The 8211-nt window shown below is 39.9% G+C and overlaps 1 long non-coding RNA gene across 1 annotated transcript in view; it reads left to right on the top strand.

Moving 5' to 3' along the window:
• LOC121028640 (uncharacterized) overlaps positions 1–8211 on the top strand; it is a 231074-nt gene that overhangs the window by 90753 nt on the left and 132110 nt on the right. The gene's annotated exons all lie outside the window — the stretch shown is intronic.

The following is an 8211-nucleotide window of genomic DNA, read 5'->3' on the forward strand; positions in this document are numbered from 1 at the left end:
CTACTCTCCATAATATCAGTGGCTTCATCCAGTCAACTGAAAGCTTTAAAAGCAAAAACTGAGGTTTCCCAGAGAAGAAGGAGTTTGGCAAGACTGTAGCATTGAAATCCTGCCTAAGTTACGGATTTCAGACTTGCCAGCCTCTACAATGCCGTGAGCCAGCCAATTCCTTAAAATAAATCTCCTTTTATGTATCCTATTGGTTCTTTTTCTCTGGAGAACCTTAACTGATGCAGTCATAAACTAAAGTGACTTTAGGTGCTGCACCGATGGAAGATGTGTGCTGGGCATTAATTTGAAGACAACATGGGTGCTTTTGCAAAGGCAGCCACTCATACACAGTGCCGCAAATTGTAACCGGCCAACAACACTGGCCTAGCACTGTCATATCTTTTGATGTTTTTCCAAAGAAGCCAGAAAGCCAGTATTTTACTCAAAATGGCCTGAATTCTAAATGTAGGCTACTAATTCAATAACATATTTTTTAAAAACATTGAGCGTGCTACAAGGAAGCCATTAAACATATCCAGGATAGGAGTCATTCTATAAGATACACCATCCTGTTTCTTCAATATGTCAAAGTCATTAAAAAAAAAAAAAAAAAGACCAGGGCTGTGGGAAGGTTGTAGACGGGAAAGATTAGAAGACACTTGGCCACGATCTCGCGGTCCGTGAGTTCAAGCCCCGCGTCAGGCTCTGGGCTGATGGCTCGGAGCCTGGAGCCTGTTTCCGATTCTGTGTCTCCCTCTCTCTCTGCCCCTCTCCCGTTCATGCTCTGTCTCTCTCTGTCCCAAAAATAAATAAAAAACGTTGAAAAAAAAAAAACACTTTAGAAGACACTTGGCAAATCTGACGATCAAGTGCAATGAGTGTTTTCGGAGCCTGGTTTGAAAAATCAGTAATAAACATAAAAATTATAATAGACATCTTGGGGACAGTTGTGGAAATTTGGGTATGGACTGTGTATTAGATGATACTAAGAGTTTCTAGTTAACTTACTTGGGTGTGATAATGGTGGTGTGAATATATAGGGAAGTTCTTAAATTTTTTTAGAGATGCATGCTGAGATACTTAGGTAGGAATGTCTGTAATTAATATTCCTTTCTCTCTCTCTCTCTACACACACACACACACACACACACACACACACACACACATGCTAACAGTGATTTAATCTAAATCCTGGGTATATGTGTGCTTATTGAACTATTACTGGTATTTTTCTGTATGTTTGCAATCTTTTTCAATAAGTAATCTTTTAAAGCTGCTGAGTAGAGTAGAGCACACATAATATGTGGACCCCACTGGGGCCCCAATTTGCAATTGTGACCTCAACATTTGGATCAAAGAACTGCAAGTCATTTGTAGGTTAACTAGTCTTCCTTAACCGTATTTCTATGATGGTGGTATGGCCAGCCTGTCATCATGTATTTGTGTATGTTTCTCTCTCTAGACGTGAGTTCTTCTTGGGCTGCAAAGGGAACTTATTCCTGTACATGTTCCCATTGTCCATGCATAAGTGAGAATTGAATACATTACTACTGAATGTATAAATTAAATCTCAGGAAAGCTGTAACAACAATAGCAAAGATGATAATGATAGCAGCTAACATTAATTGAGCCCTTAAAGTATTCCAGGCTAAGAACCTCACAGCAATCACATGAGTTAGAATGAATTAGATTCTAATAGTAGTAGCCATTGGTCCTCTTTTTACTAATGAAGAAGGTGAGACCCTCAGGTGATTAGAAATTTGCTCAAGGCTACCTAGCAAAAGTTGAGGCTAAGCAGCCTGGCCTCAGGACCCCCTTTGAAAACAGTTGGCCTTTGTGCTTCTGAAGTCACCATAGCTGTATAAAATATAAAAGTCCACTAAAGCAAGTCTTGGAGCATTCTGTGTGGCCAAGAAGAGAAGGGAAGCACCAGGCACAGGGTAAACGACGCTGCCCTGGGGCACGCATGCACCTTAGTAGAGCAACAGCTTCTGCAGATTCCACACAGCTGAGATGGGGATGCCAGGAGCTGGCCACCCAGAGGCCTGTGTGACTTCAGTGGGCAGGAAGGATTAGCATGTGTTGGAAAGAGCAGTGAGAGCTCAGGTGACCCTTGATGCCTGCACTCTGGGGCAGTCTGCCCGGGACATGGGTGGGTAAGCCATCTCCTTTCCCAGAGCCCCAGGCAGCTACCGTCCTGCTTTCCTCCAGAGGCCCTGGAGCTGAACTGGGCTTGATGGGTTGAAGGGATGGGAGGATGGGGAGGTGAGGATGGAGGATTGGGGTGTAGGGGGAGGTACTGGCCGTCACTGAGTGTTCACACTCTGCTGTCTGCCAGGCCTCCCTGGGGGATCCCTAGCAGGCCATCTCACTAGGAAATGGGAGCAAGACTAATTGTGATGGTTTTGCAGCCCAAAAAACCACCCCCAGGCACATTTTAAAATCGTGCCATATGTATTTCTAGAGACATTTGTAAGTAGAGCAAGTCTGTTTAAATCTTTTGCTGTTGTTTGGTCAGGAAAGAAAAAACGTAACAACGAGTGTCAGGGATTAGAGTTTTCACCAAGCTGTCGGCTGGATATGGTCTCCTTCGCTTTGAAATCTTCACTGCTGGGAGAGTGATACACCATGGTAACCCTAATCCCTTTACCTTGGATCTCTGATGCTGCAAATATATCCCTCATGCCCATCCGTTTTCCCCCCAACCCCTCCCTTACTCCACGCTGCAAGCCCTGAGCATTCACCTGTCCAGAATGTTGTTAGCAAAACTTACACAGAGAGAGAAGAGGCACATATATATGGACATCTCCTTTGTAAATGAATGAAAATTTATGCATTTTACACTTGGTTTGGGCTACACTAATGTGTTAGTGTCCTACTGCTGCTTTTACAAATGGTCCCAAATTTGTGGCTTAAAACAGCATAAATTCATTCTCTCACAGTTCTGGAGGTCAGAAGTCCAAAATCAGTTTCACTGAGCTGAAATCAAGATATTGGCAGGATTGTATGTCCTCTGGAGGTTCAAAGGTGAGGGAGAATCCATTTCATTGCCTCTTCCAATTTCTGCCTGCATTCCTTGACTCTGCAGTCCCTTCCTCCTCCTTTGTAGCTATCTGTGTCACATCTTCAGATCTCTGGCTCTCTCTGCTTCCCTCATCACATTTTCTGCCCTCACTTGGATAGTCCAGTGTCCTTCTTGTAAGGACACTTGAGATTATGTTGGGTCCACCCAGTTAATCCAGGATAGTCTCAACATTTCAAGATCCTCAATTTAATCACATTCTGGAAGTTTCTTTTGCCATGGAAAGTAACATATTCACAAGTCCCAGGGAGTAGGACTTGGACATCTTTGGAGGGCAATTATTATGCCTACCACAAGTAATATTTGGAATACACAGTAACTCCTGAAAAAAGGGGTATTCATTCTTTCCCTTGGAATCTATTTTCAGATGGTGGCAAGTCTAGCTGACTTTTAGTTACAGACCAAAGAGTTCTGTTCTTTTTTTTCTTTTGTTTTGTTTTGTTTTGTTTTGTTTTCTTTTCTTTTCTTTTCTTTTCTTCCCTTGCCTTGCCTTTTCTTTTTTTTCTTTTCTTTTCTTTTCTTTTTTTTTTAAGTTTATTTGTTTTGAGAGAGAGAGAGAGAGAACAAGTAGGGGAGGGACAGAGAAGGAGGGGGAGAAAGAATCCCAAGCATGCTCCACACTGTCATCGCAGAGCCTGACACAGGCTCAATCCCACAAACTGTGGGATTATGACCTGACCCCAAATCAAGAGCCAGACATTTAACTGACTGAGCCAGCTAGCCAGGCACCTCCCAAACCATTCTTTTTATTCAGCACCTCATGCTCCCTAGTTGTGGTTAACTAGATGCTTGCTAACTTTAAACATTTTTTTGTTTGTTTGTTTCTGCCTGTTTTACCAAAACTGCTCTTTCCAATATCTAAGCCTTAACTTACTTCTCTCCTACTCCCATTATCAGATGTCTTCTGGTATTTTTCTTTTTTGCAAATTTTGGGGCCCAAACTTGTTAAGAATTTAACTACTTAGATCAAATAGGAGCGGCCATTTTAGAGATATATAATCATGGCTAAAAGACCCATGCCTAATAAAATCTGTCAAAGTGTACGTATTCACCATCATTTTTTGAGGTAGTCATTTTTTTTTTTTTCTGTGTATGAAGGAACACAAGGGCTTCAGTTTTTCAATGCAACAAAAGACAAAGTAATCTGCCTACAAAGGTAAAAGCTGCATTGATGTTTTAACATTTTTTCAAGTGGATTAGAACTTTGGAACTTTGAGTCTGAGGTCAAAAATCAATGGCAGATCAATTCCAACAAAGCTGAGTGGCATACATTTTTTTTTTTAACCTCATAAATACTTAGGTTCCATATAGTTAAGTATAAAATATAAATACCTGTTTTCATAAGTAAAAGGGACTCTTTGGTATGAGATAGATTTCCTTTTACAGAGCATCTTATCTATTTTAAGATGTAAAGTGTAAGGTCTTCCATTTACAGTAAAGAGTGGAGTCCATACGAACAGTCTGGCTATTTGTATATTGGGGGAGAGAAGGGAAATTCCTATGAGAGTTGCTTTTCCCAAATTGAGTATTGACATAAAATTATCTTTAGTTTGTAAATTACCATTGACTATGCTTTTAGTTCAAATATCTCTTTTTTTCTTTCAATATCTCTTTTTTCTTGTCACAAATTAGCTTCACTGTTTTCCCTGGAATTTGAATTAATCCACGCTGTTTACAAGCATTTTAGTATGTGTAAACGCAAGAGTGGTTACAATAAGATTGAGTATTTTGGGACATGTGGACAAAAGGTTTCTGTGAATTTTCAGCTATCTTAGAAGAGCACCTGAAATCTGCAGGAATGGAAAAGAAAATATAATTATTATCTGTGCCTTCTTTTGTATTGCCCTCATCCACCCACACCCCATAGACCCTCTACTAAACACAGACAGGAATGGAATGCTACTTTATTTATTCCAGAGCAGACTGCCAAAGATCACATCATTGGGTTGGAATTCAGAATGGGAAGAGCTTCTCCTTAAGAAAATTAGGATAAGACCTTTGTTAGCACATACTTAAGAAAGTATTACAGGTCTCTAAAGAGAGGCTATTTTCCCCATTAGGCTGTTTTGCTAGCTAATTATTATTTGGATTCAGGGAAGATACAACAAAAATAAGGGAGGGGTGTAACCTCTCAATCTCTTCTGTGCCCTGGATCCAGAGCAAAGGTAAAAAATGAGACCATCTGACAAATTGCTAATACTATTTCTCACCTATTCATTCAGTCATTTAGATTGAAGAAGGGGTATTTAAGAGCTCTTTTTGAATATTTGAAAAGAAAAAAGGTTGATCCCTATATTCACCCTTTACTGTGGTAAGTAAATTTTCGATGAATGAAAGATTTACACAACGTCAATAACAACTCAGAAGGATGAGTATTTTTACCACAGGGAGCTAGGAAAGGACCTTTCTAAACATAGCATAAAACCAACAAGTCCTATAAGAAGAGAGCTACAGATTTGACCACATGAAAACTTAAAATGTCTACATGGCAAAACAGGTCCTGAAAAAAATTAAAAGACAAATATAAAAATATGCAAAATATATATAGCAGATTAAAGGGTTTATATATCTAATGTATAAAAAATAAAGAGAAAAAAATCGAAAAGAAATACTAATAAGCAGTAAACCTGCTAATATAATGTAAATTAAAAACACCAACTTTGGATAGATGTAGATATACAAATACTCACATATACTTGATTTTGCAAGTCACATTTGACAAAATTAAATAATCCAATAATGTCTAATGTCTGATGTCTAATGTTGGTGAGAGTCGGAGAAAGTGAGTGGTATTTCTCATAACCTTTTAAGAGGAAATTTGAGAATATCTCTCCACGATAGTAATGTGCTTTCCCTTTAGAGCTGCCTGGCTGGCTCAGTCAGTGGAGCTCGCGATTGTTGATCTTGGAATTGTGAGTTAAAGCCCCAATTCAGGTGTAGAGCTTACTTAAAACAATTTTTTTTAGGGAAGGCTGGGTGGCTCAGTCGGTTAAGTGTCTGACCCTTGGTTTCTGTTCAGCTCGTGATCTCACGGTTGTGAGATTGAACCCAGCATTAGGCTCAGCACTGACAGTGTGGAGCCTGCTTGGGATTCTCTCTCTCTCTCTCTCTCTCTCTCTCTGCCCCCCCACCCCGCTCGCATGTGCACACATGTGCATGTTCTCGCTCGCTCTCTCTCTCAAAATAGATAAACTTTAAAAAAAACCACAATTTTTTTATTTAAAAAAATAATTATAATGTGCTTTCCCTTCTATCAAGCAATTCTCCTTCTATGAACAGATAAGAACTTGACAGGTGTGTTGCAGAGGAGTTCTTGCATCAGGCAAGGAGATTGAGCCCTTCACATTTCTTGTCCCTGCAGTGCTGAGAATCTATGTTTAGGACTGAAAGTAACATCTACTTTTCTAGATGCAGGGCAGATCCCTCCTTTCTTCATAGTTGATTTGGGTCTCCACAACTGGAATAGATTTTTAAGGATGAACCCATCAGGAATGAATCTGCTTAGAGGCTGTCTGGTTTTGTCCTCAGCTGTCAGGATCCCATGTACATATGGGGTAGGATGAAAGTTGTAGAAAAGCATGTCCCTGGTATGCTAGAGTTGAGGCAGTGAGAAAGCAATGTTTTCATGTCTGAGGGGTGTGGTTAATGTGGGGATGCCACTGGATAACTTTGTAAATAATGGGACATATGGAACACTAAATGCTGTGAGACCTTGGGGGAAAATGTACCTATCTTCTGGGCTACTTTTACTCTCTAATATATAAGGGAATTAACCTTAGTGTTTTTATTTTGCTCTCTTGTGGATTAGAATTTTTAAAATTCGGTGTTCCTCATAGAGGTGTTAGCTAACCCTACAGTGGTAATCATAATCTATAAGTGTATCACATCAACACATTGTATGCCTTTAACATACACACTATTATATGTCAGTTATATCTCAATTTTTAAAATATACAATGAAAATCAAGAAAATTCTATGTTCACTTGGGATAATAATTTGTTCTGTGTTATATCCAAGAGAAGACAACCCTGTAGCTAAGAATTTTCAGGAGACTAAATGCCATAATATCTCTCTCTTCTCTTTTCTCTTTTTTTCCCTTCCCTTTCTTTTTCTCTTCCTCCTTCCTTTTCTCACTCCCTCCTCTTTTAGCAACCTAAGAACACTTAGAAAACACCTAACCATGGTAGTTTACCATTGCTACATCAGAAGCCCCCTTCCTAAGATTTATGTTCCTGAGTATTAACCTAAGGGAGATGCAAACAACTATGATCTACCACTCATGTATGCACAGATAGAAGTCATTACTGAACCATCTCCTGAGTCAAGGCTTTTGGCTGACCCCAGCAGGTCAAACAGTATAGGAAAAGAGAGGGAGGGAGGTACATTCAGATCGCATTGCTAACCCCCTGGGTAGGGTCTGAAATCCTGTGAGTGTAAAGGGGCTTGAAAGCATTTCGGTAGCATATTTAAATGTTTAAAAAACAGACCAAGGCAAGACAATATTTCAGAATGAGAGAAAATAGCTTTAGAGGGCTTATCTCCTCCAATTGCATTAAATTGACTATAACTAATTAACTTTTTAACTCAGTTCAAATACTACTCATTCCTTCTTATTTGACCCTGTCTTTGCTCACTCCTTCTCCTCACCTTCCCCAATCAGTGTTTCTTTTTTTTCCCCTGGATTTTCTCTATTAGGTCACATCATCATGTTGAATAAAAGTAAAATTCACACTACTATTGTAACACTCTCTCTTCTATCCCAGAGTCATTATAATTCTGTTTGTACCTGTGATTACTCCTATGCTTTTGTAGCTTCTTTCAAAAAGCCTCTGTTAACCCATGAGGCACCTTTCTGTGGATTAAATAAAACAAATGCCTCCCAAGGATAATGCAGCCCCAACCAAGCTGGTGGCCATGGTGGGTTCTGTTTCACTTATCCCTTGCTCCCTCATCCAGGTGCTCTTGTGCAGTGAGCAGCCTTGGCAATGGTATGTGCTCACCCTGTTTTCACCTACTTCTCCTGCTCTCAAGTATACGACAAATGAATACCTAGGGGCGCCTGGGTGCCTCAGTCAGTTAAGCAGTTAAGCGGTTAAGTATCTGACTTCCCCTCAGGTCATGATCTCATGGCTTGTGG

The sequence above is a fragment of the Herpailurus yagouaroundi genome, unplaced genomic scaffold, assembly GCF_014898765.1.
Source record: "Herpailurus yagouaroundi ecotype Mexico unplaced genomic scaffold, PumYag 100, whole genome shotgun sequence".
Lineage (NCBI taxonomy): Eukaryota > Metazoa > Chordata > Mammalia > Carnivora > Felidae > Herpailurus > Herpailurus yagouaroundi.